This window comes from Armigeres subalbatus, chromosome 2 (genome assembly GCF_024139115.2).
Source record: "Armigeres subalbatus isolate Guangzhou_Male chromosome 2, GZ_Asu_2, whole genome shotgun sequence".
In the NCBI taxonomy this organism is placed as follows: Eukaryota; Metazoa; Arthropoda; class Insecta; order Diptera; family Culicidae; genus Armigeres; species Armigeres subalbatus.
In genome coordinates, this window is record NC_085140.1 from 328,767,391 (window position 1) to 328,783,979 (window position 16,589).

At 37.1% G+C, this 16,589-nt stretch overlaps 1 protein-coding gene across 4 annotated transcripts in view; it reads left to right on the plus strand.

Moving 5' to 3' along the window:
* The window catches only part of LOC134212731 (kelch-like protein 17), a 123,937-nt gene that overhangs the window by 68,696 nt on the left and 38,652 nt on the right, over positions 1–16,589 (plus strand). The window lies entirely within an intron of this gene.

Below are 16,589 nucleotides of genomic sequence, written 5' to 3' on the forward strand. Positions count from 1 at the left end.
GAAAACGATGGCGTTTTGTTTGTGCTATTCGCTATCCTTTCAGTTCTGTTTATTTCGTTTGCTAAATAAGTGTACGTAACGGCTAAAGAACCACCCCAAAACGATCTTTTTATAGAAGGCCCAGAAACTTACAACACTGTAACCAGTGGCTTATATTATGCCAAAACCGATTCAGTTCGACGAATTGAGATGTTGTCTTTGAGTACAAAAATATGTAATACATTTTTTGATGTTATAGTATAATTATTTGTTCACACCAATTCGCATTAAATTATAAGATCGAACAACTTTTATGCTAGACAAAATGAAAAAAAAAATGCGTTCTAGATTAAAACACCATTTCGATATGTAAGTGTTCAATAAAATGCTAGTTAACTGAGTTAATTTAGTTGTAATTATAGAAAATTATCCCCTATCAGTAATGTATAATGTATTTTCTCCTTTTCTAATGCACGACAAAGACTTTCTTTGAAGCTACCAGTGAACTTTAAATTTCCCAATTTCTGAATTGGTCTGATCAAATGACAAGGTAGTAAAAAAGTATGTAGCACCAAACTGCTCCATGGAATGACTATTAACATCCTTTGTGTAAACATCGTGAGTCAGATCGTGTCTGAGTACGTACTTGAGTCGAGGGTGGAAGGTTACTGCACTAGTAAACTACGAACAGCTTCGCTTGTTCATCTGATAAATCACAGCTTGTCTGCAGTATCGCAAGCTGGCAAAAAAATCTCAAATTTTACGATTAATTTTACCTACACACGGATATGGTACATTTCTTATGCAGAAGAAAAAGCATGATATGCTTTAAACTAACTACCCACGACATACAAAAAACGAGGCGGGTCAGCACGTATGTAAACATTCAGTCTGAATGTAAACATGTGACGTCACTACACTATCTTCGCCCAAGCTGAACCGAGACGATGCTCTACGGTCTCACCATGCTTACTTTTGTGCTCTAACATGTGGCGATAAAATAAGCCTCAAAATTGAAGTATCCTTTTTCTTACGAGCCTACCTTGTTGTCTCTATAGGGGTCGTCCAGAAACCACGTGGTCAAACATGGGGGGAGGGGGGTTTGGAAAATGACCACGATAAGCCACATGGGGGGGGGGGGGTGTTGCTCTCGAACCACGTGGTTTTTTTACACGAAAAACTTTTGGTGAATAACAATAGCGGTGTAAGAAATACAAATCATTAAAATTTAACGATTTAATCATTAAACGCAAAGCGCATCTTTCGGCGGATGCCCACGCAGCGTCTTTTCAACTCAGCGTTAAAAAGACGTAGGTGTGCATCGAGAAAAAACGATAACGCAGCGTCGGTCGCAACGCCGATGCATATCTGCGTTATTTGACCATCTTAGCCTTAGATTTTATTTCCATAAAAAAAAATAAACGAAAAAACAGGTTACGATTCAATCTCAATTTCCTTAAAAAAAATTGAAAAGGAAAAATGGAAATTTTTTTTTTTTTAATTCCGCCGCCAATGGTTTTAGCATCACGCCGCCGACACTTTTGTATCAGCGGACTGCAGCTATAATTATGAAAAATGTTCATGTTTTTACAAAACCCAAGTAACCAATAAGCACTATATTCCGCCAAATCGGCCATATAGTGCTAATTTAATGCTTATAAGTTTTTAAATAGCTGTATAATGGCCCTATATGGCGGTTTGGCGTAATATAGTGCTAATGGTTACTTAGGTAATCCAAGAAAAAAACTTCAAAAGAATTTCTTGTTCATATTTAGGAAAAATCCAGTAAAGAAATTTCCTGTAAAAACTTTGACATTACTTTATACAATCCTGATAAAGTGTCGGCATTCCGAATGATTTTTAAACAATTCTCTCTGAAAAATTTTGCTTGGAAATTTTGCTACAAATTGTTAAAGAAAAAAAAAACAAAACATCACCAGTGTAAATTCCGAAAATTTTCCTTAAAACTCCGAAAAAAATTCGATGTGAATTCTGTCTGAAAATTCAAAGCAAACCCGTGAGAAATACATACAATTTTCGGTGGTAAAAATTGTTCAAATTTATATATATTTTTTTTTTACATTCGAATGAATTTCTTCGACAAGTTCTTCCGAATCTTCACCAGAAATTCTTCTACATTTCCAAAAATAGTTTTTCGAACATTTTAAGGAGTACACTTCAGTATCCAATTAGCCTTGCGAGCAAAGGCGTAGGATTGCCAAACCGGAGATGGCGAGTTCGATTCTCGTTCCTGTCTAGGATGTTTTCGGATGGGGAACATGGTCGACACTCTAGGTATAATGTATCCATCGTACTTGCTGCACAAGATATATAATCGTGCAATGATTTTTTTTCAAATTTGGAAATTACGCTCTTTGTGAATTCTATCACATTTTTTAATTTTTCCAAGTATTTTTTATTCGAGGCATTATTTAAAACTTCCACGGAAGAAGTCTATGCATTATCTCCAAAAATTCTTTGGATTTTCAAAGAATAAATCTTTATAATTCTCAAGTTTAATGTTTTTGCAAAATTTGCACCATAAATTCTTCCAACACTTTATCGGGAATTCATTCTTCTTCGAGAAGTCATTTTGATTTCTTTGTAGGTTCAGCTAAACATTGCTTTAAATCTTCACCATGCAAAGATGCACAGGAAATGATTCAGAAATTTTAAGGAATTTTCCCAGAAAATTACCTAACTCATCAGAAAATCTTTAAAATTTTGATTTAATTTTTTAAGGAATTCCTACTGGAAATGCTTCAAAAGTACAACCTTTACAAGTACAACAAAAGTACATTTTTTTCGTTACAGGCATACCTCGATAGTACGTACACCTGCGTAATTTTAGTGTACGTACTATCGAAGCGTACGTACTATCGAAGCAAAAAAAAAAATCCGAAAAAAAAATTTTTTTTTGCCTTTTTGTTTATTTAGGAGTAGTAGAATGATTTTAAAACCACTAGGAAGCCAAAATTTCGATAAAAGGCTCTGTACTCTAAGCATATTTATATTTGATATAGTACACAACGGACCAGCATGACCCAGATTTTTCTTGAAATGGTGCCTACATGTAGCATTGAGCAAAAGCAAAATCTTTGTAAATGTGAGGCTATTGTTTTTATGAAATATTGTATGTTAATGCTTCGGAACATCCATAAACTACGTGACATTTGTAGGAGTAATGTTTTAAAGATATGTTACACATCATACATAATTGCATGTTACTACAAAAAGTGACGATTGGGGGTGGATCACTATATTTTTACGTGACGTATTTTATGGATTCCATCTATAGATTTTATGGGAATGAAAAGCTGAAAGGTTGACCTGGCTGTCACTGTCGTTGCCACTCTTTTGGCTGCATTGACGCTTCCTTACCAAAGCGACAAACTGTCAGCTAAAGCAAGAGTCACATTGCGCTGATTTAGAGGAACCTTTATTATGATTCGTAATAATATGGGCTATAGTCGTAGTAGCTTGCCCTCAACATCAGGATCTACAAATGTCAGATCCGAAGCAGAATAAAGAAGAAGAAGGAGAGTACATAACAAGGAGCTAGACTTTACAATTAGTGACGTCACTATTTGCGTTGCATAAGATCAACGCGTGAGTAAAAGAGAGAAACTAGTGGCACGCAGCGCTGATCTGCGCCACCTTTGTAAAGTCTAGCTCATTGAGTACATAACACTAAGATGAGTATTCAGTTTTCCGCAGGCGGTAATGGCCGCCAGCTTGCCTGCGGGTCAGTCTCTGATTTGACGTTTGTGGAGGTCAACTGCACCCACCACTCCGAGCATTCTGATCAATGTTGCATATAAAAAGGTGCTGATTCAGTGAATTCAAGCCTTGTTATATAACACATTGATCAAAATGCTCGAATGGTGGGTGCAGTTGACCTCCAGAAACGTCAAATCAGAGACCAACCCGCAGGCAAGCTGGCGGCCATTACCGCTCGCGGAAAATATGACAAGAAAATTGATTTCGAAGTTGTAAAAAAAGGTAACTTTCAAAGTTATTTTAATTTTCTCGTCTGTATAATGCCTTTTTCGTACACCAACGTATAACGAAAAGGCTATAAATGCACTCCAAAAAAGATTTTTTGATAGGAGGCCTGGAGGGCCGACTTTCATATACCGATCAACTCAGCTTGACGAATTGAGGTGGTGTCTGTCGATAAAGTCTTTAAATATAAATCATTGGATGACGATCTACTCGCAAACTGCAACTAGTGTGGAGCCAATCTTTGGCCAAAATTGCGACATGGAAAAAATGCTTGGCAAAATATAAATGGCCTCTACATACATCAACACAACTCAGCCCAACATAAAAGATATTTTTTTCTTAAAATGTGTGAATTGTTCTTCAGAAAACTAAGGAATCGCTGCAAGAACGCCCCCTGAAATTCCTACTAGAATTTCTTTCGTATTTCATTCTGAAATTAATTGAAAACTTTATTTGATTTTTTTTTGGAAATTCATAAATATTTTTCTTTGAAAATTCCTTAGGAAATTTATTATGAAGCCTTATTTCAAAATTTCTCCTAGATTTGCTTCATATATTCTTTTAGGATTTTTTTTCTGAGAATACCTCCTGGAAATCCATCGGTAAATCCATCAAGAAAATTTTCCATAAAACCCTTCTGGGACTCAAACAAGGAAATCCATAGTGTATTTCTTCAAGAATTACTTTGGGAAATTTTTGGGAGAATACATGGTGGAATTTATGGAAGAAAAATTGGGAGAGTTTGTAGATGAATTTGCGGGCTTACTGTTTTAAGATATTACTGCGAATTCCTGGAAAAAAAATCTCGAAAAATCCTGAAGAGCATTTTGGATGACATTTTGTAGAAATTTCAGGGGAAGTACTCGCAGAAATTTTGGAAATTGCTGCAGGATTTTCAGGGAATATTCCATAAATAATTTCCAGAGGAATTTTAAGGGGATTTTTTGTAGGTAATTCCGAAAGAGTTTTGACGAAATTTTCATTAGAATATCTGGAGAAATAGCCAGATGAATTTGCAGACAAATTTTGCAAGGAATCTCCAGGAGAATTCCCGAAGAAAAAAATACGGGAATAACTTTTCGGGAGAGTTCTTGGAGGAATTTTCGGAAGAATTCTCGGGCGTGAGTAGGAGGTGGCTATCAACGGGAGTTTCTGTAGAAATTCAAAGGGAATTTCCGGAAAGACCTTGAAGTAATTAATGAAGAGAACTTGATAGAATTTCTGGACTAAGTCCAGAGAGAATGCCAGGACGAGTAACATAGGAATTTCTGAATGATTTTCTGGTGGAATATATAAGTGAATTGCTGAAGAAATCACCGAGAAAATAAGGAAATTTCTAGGGTATATTTGGAAAGATTAACAGAGAAATACTTGGCAATAATTTAAAATGGATGTTCGTTTTCGAATCGAGGAAAATTTCCTCGAGGAACTTCCGGCGGAATATACGGAGGTGTTTCTGGAGAAACTTTCGGAAGAATTGATGAAGGAACATCCGGATAAATTGTGGAGAATTTGTAATGCACGAAATTAATTCACGCTGACTCACGCCGCCGCCAATCCACAGCGGCATGACGCCGCCACGCAACCGCCATTGGCTAAACATGATCTATCAATTTTTTAAACAAATTTCATTTGGCGCACAGGTATAGAATCTGTGATCCAAGTGAAAACCTGTATGTAATTTTCGACCAAACTTCCAAGATATCGCAGAAAGAACCTTTGGGAGAAACTACTGTTCCAGGACAAACTTCTTCGGGGATCCCAGTAAGACGTCCTAGAGGAATCTTAGAAGGAACTCCTAATTGAATCTCTAGTGGAATCCAGGGATGAATTTTCGAAGCAACTCCTGAAGACCATAACTGTTATATCAACTAAATACAGTCGCCTTTCCACATCTCGATATTGAAGGGACCATCGAGATAGGGAGAGATCGAGGAATGAAAGGAAAATTGAAATGGGTTCTAGATCCAAAAAAGCTCGTTGCTATGAAAAACGACAACAAAACAAATGTCGTTACCTGTTGTTGATATGTTTGTTATTGTCCAAAGATAGTCTAGTAGGCTAAAAATTTGAACACCTATATCGAGATAGAGAGATATCGAGATAGGGAGGTTATCGAGATGTAGAATGCCCAAATGTATGTAGATGGAAGGGACCGAGGAAACCATCGGCATAGGGAGAGATATCGAGATACAGAACATCGAGATGTAGAGAGTCGACTGTAAATAACAAAATAATTAAAAGAAAAATATATGTACCAAATAAAATTATCCTCATTCCAGGAACGCTGCTACAGTCAAACCTCCATGAGTCGATATTGAAGGGACCATCGACTCGTGGAAATATCGAGATGTGGAATAGAATTTCCTTGAAAAGCCACAGTAGCCCAGAAATTATTTTTTAACATGGCATAATTTGCTTCCATGAGTCGATATCGAGTCATAGAACATCGACTCATGGAGGTTTGACTGTAATTTGTTTCTCATGAAAAAAATGTCACCTACAAGTGGATAGAATGGAACCAAACATACTGTAAACTGAATTAAACTATAAAACATCTAGTCTCAAATTCAGAACGAGCTCGGTGGTCTAGTGGCTTTCGCTTCTGCCTTATAAGCAGGAGGTCGTGGGTTCAATTCCAGGCTCGTCCCTTTCCTACTTTGTATTTCTATCTTAGTTATTTCTGTGTTTCACGTTCTACCAAAACGATTCCTACTGTTTCAACCTTCCACACAATCCCAAAACCTCCCGTGGCACCTATGAGAGGTCGTAGAGTTCTCTGCATCTTTCTTAAATAGGTGTCCAACTAATCATCCTTCCCCTTCCTCAGCATTCGCAAGGACGTGGCCAGGACAGATCTCGACTATTGGATAGTGCAATGCTTCCATCTAAGAGATAGTTATTAGTCCCAAATCAAAATCTGAGGTAACGGATGAAAATAATGCTACTCTCATACAATAGTCTTGGCTTGTACCACCTACGAATTTGTGCGAATTGCTCAATGCTAATGCTAAAACATCTAGTCTCAAATTCAATTTTAAGAATTACCATTCCCCTGACAGAATTTATTTACTCCTCGGGGAAATGTTGTCTGGTCTATCAGGTGAATTAATGCATGGGGAAGGATTCTAGAACTGGAACTAAATTCCTTGATAGATAAAATAATTCATAAAAATAATAATTGTTAAATTAAGTAGATAGCTATTCTGCTTTCTAAGAAAATCATCTATACATCCATATCCATACAATTTCAATCATTGCGGATTATACTCTTAATGCCAATGACATACTCACGCGTCCAAGATAAAAGAATTCTCTTGCTAATATTCTACGTTACGAGTGCTTGAACGCGCTCCGCATCGCTCGACGCGTCAGCATGTCATCACCTTTAAAGAATGTTATCAGCTGTTTCAGATGTTCCTTGAATTGTTTAAAATAATAGTATAATATGTGTTACGTAAGACTGTCAAACATTTATGACACGCTGCTTTTTCAAAGTTTTGCTACTAAATTCGTTATAAGCTCACGATGGTGTTTAAATCAGATGTGAAATTATTACGTAGCATATGAAGGACCCCACGCATGTGCCATGATCAAAGCATATTCAAATTTTAACTAAAATCGTACAGAAAATTGAAAAAAAAAATATTTTTTTTGATGTACGTACTATCGAGGTAAAATGTACGTACAATCGAGGGTACGTACTATCGAGGGTACGCACTATCGAGGGTACGTACTATCGAGGTATGCCTGTATTCCCAATTGTAAAAACTTCGAAATTTCCTCTGGAAATTCATTATTGGTGTTTCAGATGAACTTTTTTCGATTTGCTACCGAAAAATCTAATAAAAAATCATATTCCGACTAATTTCTTTTGGAAATTAAGAAAAACTACTGAAAATTGCTAAGAATTTCTTTTGGGAAATGAAAAAATTCCATAGGAAATTTAGAAGAATTTCCTTTGAAGATTCATTAAACTTGCCCAGTATTTAAAAAATCTTTAGAGATTCTGTAAAAAAAAGTAAGCTTGATTTTTTCTAATTCATACTGGAAATTCTGCATATATTTCTACATTTCTAATTTATACTGCAATCATGCATTTCGGATCCTTTTACGGATTCTTCTAGTTCTTCAAAATTTCTACCGAACTTTTTTCGGAACTCTTCCACAGAGTTTCGGAAAAAATATCGTTGAAATTCTAAAGATTTTTCCGTGGAGACTCCAGAATAATTATTCTTGAAAATTCAGAAGATCTTGGACTTTAAAATTAATCCAAGCAATAAATGTAGGCAATGATTTAATTTGAAATTAAATAATAGGTGCATTATGTTCTAAACGAACAAAACTTTAGTAGTGCGTATGAAAGAGGTTATGACATAGAGAAGCTTGCATTTAAACAATCAACATGAAATTCTAAATAATGCTCTTTAAATTCATAAAAAGTCTTAGAACTAAGGAAATTCCTGCGATATGAAAAAAGTAGCAGTGTTTTAGAAAAAAACACCCCAATTCCTAAAACAATCTAGGTTAAAAAATAGTGTTATAATAACGATTGAAATTGAACTCCAAAACAAATCTCAACTCTTTTCAGGACGGATGGGACATATATGCCCAGCGTTTTAGATTGTCTATAAAATCACAAAGAGAGCTAGGCCACCATTTTCTTTAGGAAAATTGTTCATCTGTTCATATTGTTAATATTGGAAGGTAAACTAATTTTATGATAATACTGGATTTTCTACAGGAATGCTACTCAAAAGAAACAACAGTAGGAGGTTTTATTTGCATCTCTAAGATTACATATTACCTTTGTGATTCTCTGATAAACTTTTTGTTGTAAGAGTTCAGTTCAGATGCTTCGCTGAGGTTAATATATCTTAAGAATTTCCAGTACCTCCAGAGCTACGAAAGGTAAAAAATACTATATTTTTTTAAATAATTATAAAGATATCCAGTGATGAACTTTATAATTATTTTAAAAAATCACTTAATAAAAGAAATTTAACAAAATATTTAAAAAATATAGGGATATTTTGGAAAATTTCTAAACCATTATCAAACTTTTCTCGAAATGTTTATAACATATTCATGAGTCCACATTTTTTGTATCCTCCTGATGCATCGAAAGTGTGCGAGTTCTTGATATCCTAATACCTGATACACATTACAACATGATAACATCATCAAAATGTTCGAATTCATGAAAATTAATAATTTCCATGCCGGGGTTAGTTTGATTTTGAATCAGCTGAAATGATCCATCTTCAAAATTAATCGGGTCAACCATATGTCTTAGTAATGTAAGGTTTTTAAATTTAAACCTTCAAAATATGAGCACGTGGTTTCTGGATGGCCCCATACCGTGGTGCTACCCATTTTTACCCATTTTGAAATTCTGTATAAAATTTAAAAAAATTGAGGCGGTTTAAAATATTACGGATTTTTTTTGCATTTTATCGTCTATATGATTTTCCAAAGTTTGACAGTAAAGAGTGTAATTGCGACATTTTAGGGGATTTCTAGTAAACAAGCAAAATTATTCGGATGTTCTCAAGAATTCCTTCGAAATTGACTTCTGGCCTTTTTCGTAAATATCTTTAAAAATTCTTTAGGGAATACTTCCAGGATTCTTCCAAAGAAATTTCAAAAATTCTATTTGAAATTTTTAAACAAACTCTTACCAAAATTGTTTCAGGTATTTCTTCGGATACCATCGGAAATTTCTACAGAAATTTCTCCGGAATTTCCAGCAAGATTTTTTTCCACAACTGTAGGACAAAATTTCAGGAATTTCCTTAGAAGTTTCCGAACGATTTCTTAACGGAATTTCCAAAGAAACTCCTGAAAGCATTTCCGACATTTCTCCAAAGAATTCTTTCGGATTTTTTAAAAGGATTTCTCTAGAAAATCCTCCGGAAAAAAAACTTTGGAGATAAATCAAGGACATCCTTTGAAAATATCTCAAGAGATAGATTCCTTTGAAAATACAAAGAAGGAATTCGAAGAAAATTTCGAAAATTATTCAGAGATTCTTTTAAAAATTCCTTTGGAATTTTTTTAGGAACTCCTGTTAATTCCTTTGAAAATTTCTTCAGTACTACCCACATAAATTGTTTTAGGAATACCTTAGGTATTCCTTTAGGAGAAGGCCTTCTGGATATGTTTTAGTAAATTCTTTAAAAGTTTTTTTGAGAACTCTTCCAGAAATTCAGTCCAGGATTAATTTAGAAAATTACACTAGGAATTCCTTTTTACATTCTTCCAGGGATTCCTTCGGAAATCCTGCAGGAACTATTGTGTATATTTTGTAGAAAGAGTTTTTCCGGAAATTTATTACAGAATTAGGGGAACTGTTCCTAAAAAACTGTTTTAAAAACTGTTCATAAAAAAAAAAGTTCGAACGAATACCTAAACCAATTTCTGCAGGAATTTTTGAAGGAATATCTTGATGCATTTCCAAAAGCATCCTTGCATCTAAGCAATTCTTGGAGGAATGTACATCGAATTAGAGATATTTCCTTAGAAATTCGTTCACAAATTTCTTAAAGAATTTCGGCGGAATAGCGAGAGCCGAGGGAATGTAATATCTGGAAGAATTTCTGAAAGTATTGCTAAAAGTATTCCTGAAGGAAATTAAGGAGGAGTTTTAAAAAGAATACTTGGACCAATTTTTGAAGAATTTTTTTAAAGAATTCCTTAGGAATTTCCGAAGGTATTACTAGATATATTTGCGGAGCATTTTTGAAGAAAGTCCTTGAGGAATTTTGCAATGAATTACTAGAGGAATTTCCGAATTTTGAAAGGTATACCTGAAAAAAATCTGAATGACTAACCGAATTAATTCCTGGTGGTATTTTTAACGAAAAATATGTCTGGACGATTTTTTTTATAAATTCATAGAATGAATGAATACTGGAGAAATTTCCGAAGATATAAATTTTCAAGGAATTCTTGTAAATATCCGAAGAAATATGATGATGGATCGACTGCAATTCCGATATTTTTGGGTTTTTTATATTTGGCATGAAGTCTTAATCCCAAATTCTAAACAGGGTTTTGTTTACTACTCCGGCTTTTTGAATGAATTCCCGGAGAAATTCCTAGAAGTATTCCCTGAAGGAATTCTTGCAGAAGTTTTTGAAGTAATTTCCGAATGAATTCCTGTAGAAATCTAAAAATTTATATAAAAATACCAATAAGTGTTTTTTTTTAATTCCATTGGAAATTCTTTCGTGGTTTCCTTTGATAATTCATTAGGTAATTCCTTCAATAATTCTTTCAAAAATACTTCTAGAAATACATTTGGAAATTTCTCCAGGAAAAAATCACAAAATTCTCCCACTGGTTCATTTGAATACTTCTGCAGGGATACTTGAGTAAAACCTACCTTAATTTTCTCCAGAAATTTATTTGGAAAAACAATGTCAAATTCGTTAGAAAATTCCTGCAGGAATTATTCCGGAAACTTTGTTGAAAGAATTCATCCGGAAAATTTTCGAAGGAGAAAAGTCCTTTGGAAATTCCTTTATGAATTCCATTGGAAAATTGTTTGAAATTTCTACAGAAAACCCTTCAGAAATTCCTTTAAGAAAATTTTATGAATTCCTTTGAAAACTGCTTAAAAATTTCTTAAAATTGCATTAAGAACTCCTTCATTCGTTAAGGAATCGCATCAGAAATTATTTCAGGATTTTCTAAAGCAAATGCTTCCAGTACTTAATTCCTTAAGAAATCCCTTTCGAAACTCTGAGAAGAAATACTTGGAAATTTATTTGAAAATTCATTCAGAAATACTTTTAGGAATCATTCAGAAATTATTTCAAGAGTTCTTCAAAATTTTCATTTAGAAAATCCTTTAATAATTCCGTTAGTAACCCTTCCGAAAATTCTTTTAGAATAACTTATTTTATTCCTTAATAAATTTCCACAAAAAATCGATCAAAAAATTTTTCGGAATTATTAATTTCGAATGGTTTTACTAAAAGCCAAAGGAATTTCCAGAAAAATTGACAAAGGCCTTCCATAGGGTATTCCGAAGGAATCTCAAGAGAAATGTCGAAACGAATTGATTGCGAAATTTTCTAAAATATTACTGTAGGAAATGTCTAGAGTGAAAAAAAATTCTAAAGAATTTTCAAAAGAATTTTTTAAAGAAAATTCCTGGAGAAACTTTAGAATGAAATCTCGAAAAAAAAATTTAAGGGAAAACCTGAAAGGCACAGGCATTACTACAGGAATTCTTATAAGAATTTACGATGAAATTTTCAATAGAATATCCGACAAAATACGTTTTGAAATGTCTAAAACAAAATTCCTGGATTTATCCTAAATTTCTTCCAAAAATAATTAGAAGGGAAGTCTTCTGAAATTCTGGAAATATCTGATTTGATGGGTCACGTGCCCCATCGTGCCCAGTTTAACTCCGCCAGTGGTGAAGATAGACTCTTTGCCAAAGATCGTTAAATGAATAAGAACTTTCCGGCTTCGGACAAGATCATATAAGGAATTTTACTAGGTACTATAGGGGAACCTGCCGTATATTTCTTTCAGCTTTCATCTTTAGAACCTAGTATCAAAGTGCAAGTCAACTGTTTGAAAATCAATTTACCTTGAAACCATTCCGCTTGGTGACTTTAGTGTACATAAATCTACACACTTAGTTTCTATTTCTGCAGCTCAGCAAAATCCACACAACCGTTTGTACAGCAAAAAACATGTTTGCTGGGGCTCGGCAGTATGAATTTTGGTAAAAGCTTAACTTTTTTGCCTTTCTCGTATACTAAGTATACGTAAAGGCTATATGATCGCTCCAAAACCAAACTTTTGATAGAAGGCTCGGAGACCCATAGTGTTATATACCAATCGACTCAGCTCGACGTATTGAGGTGATGTCTGTTTGTGTGTATGTATGTATGTGTGTGTGTGTATGTGTGTATGTGTACAAAATTTTGTAGGCACACTTTTTGGAACTTAGCATTGGCCGAATCACTCGCAACAAGTTCCATTCTACGGGGAATCCTGTCCCATTGTTTGCTATTGAAAATTGGCCAGATTGGGCTATGGGATCAGAAGTTATGGCCAAAATACTATTTTCTATGCGCAAAACACGCTAAAAAGCACTCACTCATATTTTTAGTATTTTTTTGCACGAGAAAGGCACCAACACCGCTAGGAGGATTATTCAGGGTTCTGTTAATTACCTTGGCTATGCATATGCACAGCACACGTTTCGAAATGGACAAACTGATATAAAATTTGCGAAACAGAATCCACGTGTCTTGGAGGGACTCGAACCCTGAACCTCCTACTCTCTAGATAGGCGTGATAACCCATACACAACAATGTGTGGCCGGAACAAAATGCGATGACAGCAGCTCTCCGTCGGTGGGTGTGCATACCACGGAGATCTAACAAAAAGAGGACGAGGCATGGCTTGCTGATCACCAATTGATACGCTGAGGTGTTAATATATAATCACACGCTGAAAGTAACTTACTCAAACCCCACAAACAAGACCACTTAAAGGTCACATTTGCGAAAAAGCCATCAGAATCCGAGTACTGACCTCCACCGCGGTTAGCTCTTTTTTGCAAATTGAACATCTTTCGGGTGATTGATTTGCCCCATCGTCACATACGCTTTACTGTTGTATATCCACAGTCAACGCCTATCTAGAGAGTTGGAGGTTGAGGGTTCGAGTCCCTCCAAAACACGTGGATTCTTTTTCGCAACTTTCATATCAATTTGTCCATTTCGTAACATGTGCTGTGCATATGCATAGTCAAGATATTTACCAAAGAAATGATTTTTGTACAGTTGCCGAATAATATGCAATTTATTTTAACAAATTGCTGAAATACCGGTAGAACAAAAAAAAAGTATGTATCGTGATGATACCGGCCTAGATGAGTCTGTGAGTCCTAGATAGTATTTTGAAGTAAAAATCCAATATCAGTCACACAGGCTTGGCATTTACTCGCACAATGAGCAAAAAAGTTCATCAAAAATGAGCAACATGACATCACGGTTATGATCAAAACATAAAACAAAAGATGCTCTTCGTTGCGGGAAAATGAGGAGCTGCTCTTTTTGAGAGAAACCGTTTATCTCAATGAGCCTCTTTGATGAGCATTATTTTTGTTGTTCCATCCAACTGAACGTACAGAGAAATGAAAGCACTCTTCTATCATACCTTCGCTCCCGTACAACATCCTCACACATTCGTACCTGTATGAGACCAGCATGAGAATAGCGACCGAGTACATATAACATCTATCCATCCATTCCCCTGATTCGCTCTGAGGAGTATTCCATTCCATCACAAGTTACACCGGTCAGGATTGCCGGATCGTAATCGTTCGCCAAGAAATCTCCGTTTTTGAAATCCATTACCAATATTGCTACAACAACAAGCACTCGATCGGATCCTCGTACATGCATTCTCAAGTACCTAACACTTACGATTTTATAACGCTATTGAAGGGGCAGCAGGGACAGCAGGTACAGCATGGACCATGTCCAAGGGCTTGATGACCCCTCCCCAGCTGTCTGTGAGTCAGGGAGAACTGCCTAGGGCGTGGTGGGATTTAGCAGTGGGCTCTGCTAAAATCCCTCCCAAAAAACAAAAAGTGCCCGTAATCAGACTCTATCAAAGCGACTGTGTGCCGCTTCAAAAGCACAAGCCCAGGGAGTGCCAATTGGCATGGGGAGTGTCCCTACTTTGGTAGGGTAGCGCGTGAGCTGCTTCGGCAGGGAGTGAGTGATCTGTTTGTGCTGAGGCAGGAGTGTCATAGCGCGTCGCCGCTATTGTCACCTCGAAGCGCAGCAGAAGTCTGAGTATGGACTGCACATGCTGAGGTAGGAGTGTCGTAGCGTAGTATCGTTGATCGGACCCTACATACCGCTATCGACACCTCGAAGCATGGCAGTGGAGTGTTAGAGTGAGTTGGGGAGTGTCCCTACTTCGGTAGGGTAGCGCGTGAGCTGCTTCGGCAGGGAGTGAGTGGTCTGGTTGTGCTGAGGCAGGAGTGTCATAGCGTTTCACCTCCAAGCGCAGCAGAAGTCTGAGTATGGACTGCACATGCTGAGGTAGGAGTCGAGGTAGCTATCGACACCTCGAGGCATGATAGTGGAGTGTTAGAGTGAGCACCCGAATAAGGGTCACATGGAGCGAATGGTCTTTGGAGAAGCTGCTTCGGCGGCAGGGTAGCAGTGGGTTGTACCCACACACCTACAGTTGTGCAAATGTGGTGCATGGGGAGTGTCCCTACTTCGGCCGGGTAGCGTGTGGTCTGCTCGTGCTCGTGCTGAGGCAGGAGTGTCGTAGCGTAATATCTGTAGGCCCAGGCAGTTACCGCTATTGACACCTCGAGGCATGGCAGCGGAGCGCCTGGGAGAGCATCCAAGTAAGACTCAAATGGTGTGAATGGGGTGCGAGCACCCAAGTCAGTCTCGCATGGGACGGGTGCCTGTGTGAGCGATAATGAGCGAGTACGTTTAGTACTGCCATCCCCCAGAAGTAGTACTGGGAGGTAGTTCCTGGGGGAAACGATGGTGGAGCCCAAGGGAGTTTAGTCGGTATTACCAGTATGGTCGAGTCCGACACTCCAGTACACTTCCGTGTGGTAGTTTGGCAACTACAATGCACGTGTACTGAGTTAGTGTGTAAATGCATTCTCCCTTGTAAAAAAAAAAGAAAAAAAAAATGCTATTGAAGATAGTAATTTACTCTTCAAGTATGCTATAAAACTATAATATGGACGTCGGTGGTACAAGGGTTGCGAGCTTGTAAACGTTTTACACATCATCTATGAATTGACTTCAAAACCGCATATGCTATTATCGATCGACACCAGCTATAGCTGCTAATGCACGAACACGGATTTCCGGATAAACTGACACGATTGGTCACGGCGACTATGGATCGAGTATTAGGGGAATTCTCGAGTCCCTTCCAAACGCGCAGAAGATTACGACATAGTGAGGGGTCCTCCTTAGCCGTGCGGTAAGACGCGGGCTACAAAGCAAGACCATGCTGAGGGTGGCTGGGTTCGATTCCCGGTGCCGGTCTAGGAAATTTTCGGATTGGAAATAGTCTCGACTTCCCTGGGCATAAAAGTATCATCGTGCTAGCCTCATGATATACGAATGCAAAAATGGTAACCTGGCTTAGAAACCTCGCGGTTAATAACTGTGGAAATGCTTAGTCAAAACTAGGCTGCTAGGCGGCTCTGTCCCAGTGTGGGGATGTAATGCCAATAAGAAGAAGAAGAGAGTCTTTCGTGCCTTCTTTTCAACATCGCTATAGAGCTGTGCCGTTCTCAAGAAACACGTAAGTTCTACCAGAAGCTACGACAGTTCAACGGACGATGGAAGCCAACCAGCCCCCACCTTGAGGGAAGTTAAGGATACCATCCAACAGCTAAAGACCAATAAAGCAGCTGGTAAGGATGGTATCGGAGCTGAGCTCATGGGCTCGGTAAAGCTGGCCACTTGCCTGCACAAATTGATAGTCAGAATCTGGGAAACTGAACAGCTACCGGAGGAGTGGAAGGAAGAGGTTATATGCCCCATCTACAAGAAAGGCGACAAGCTGGAGTGTGAGA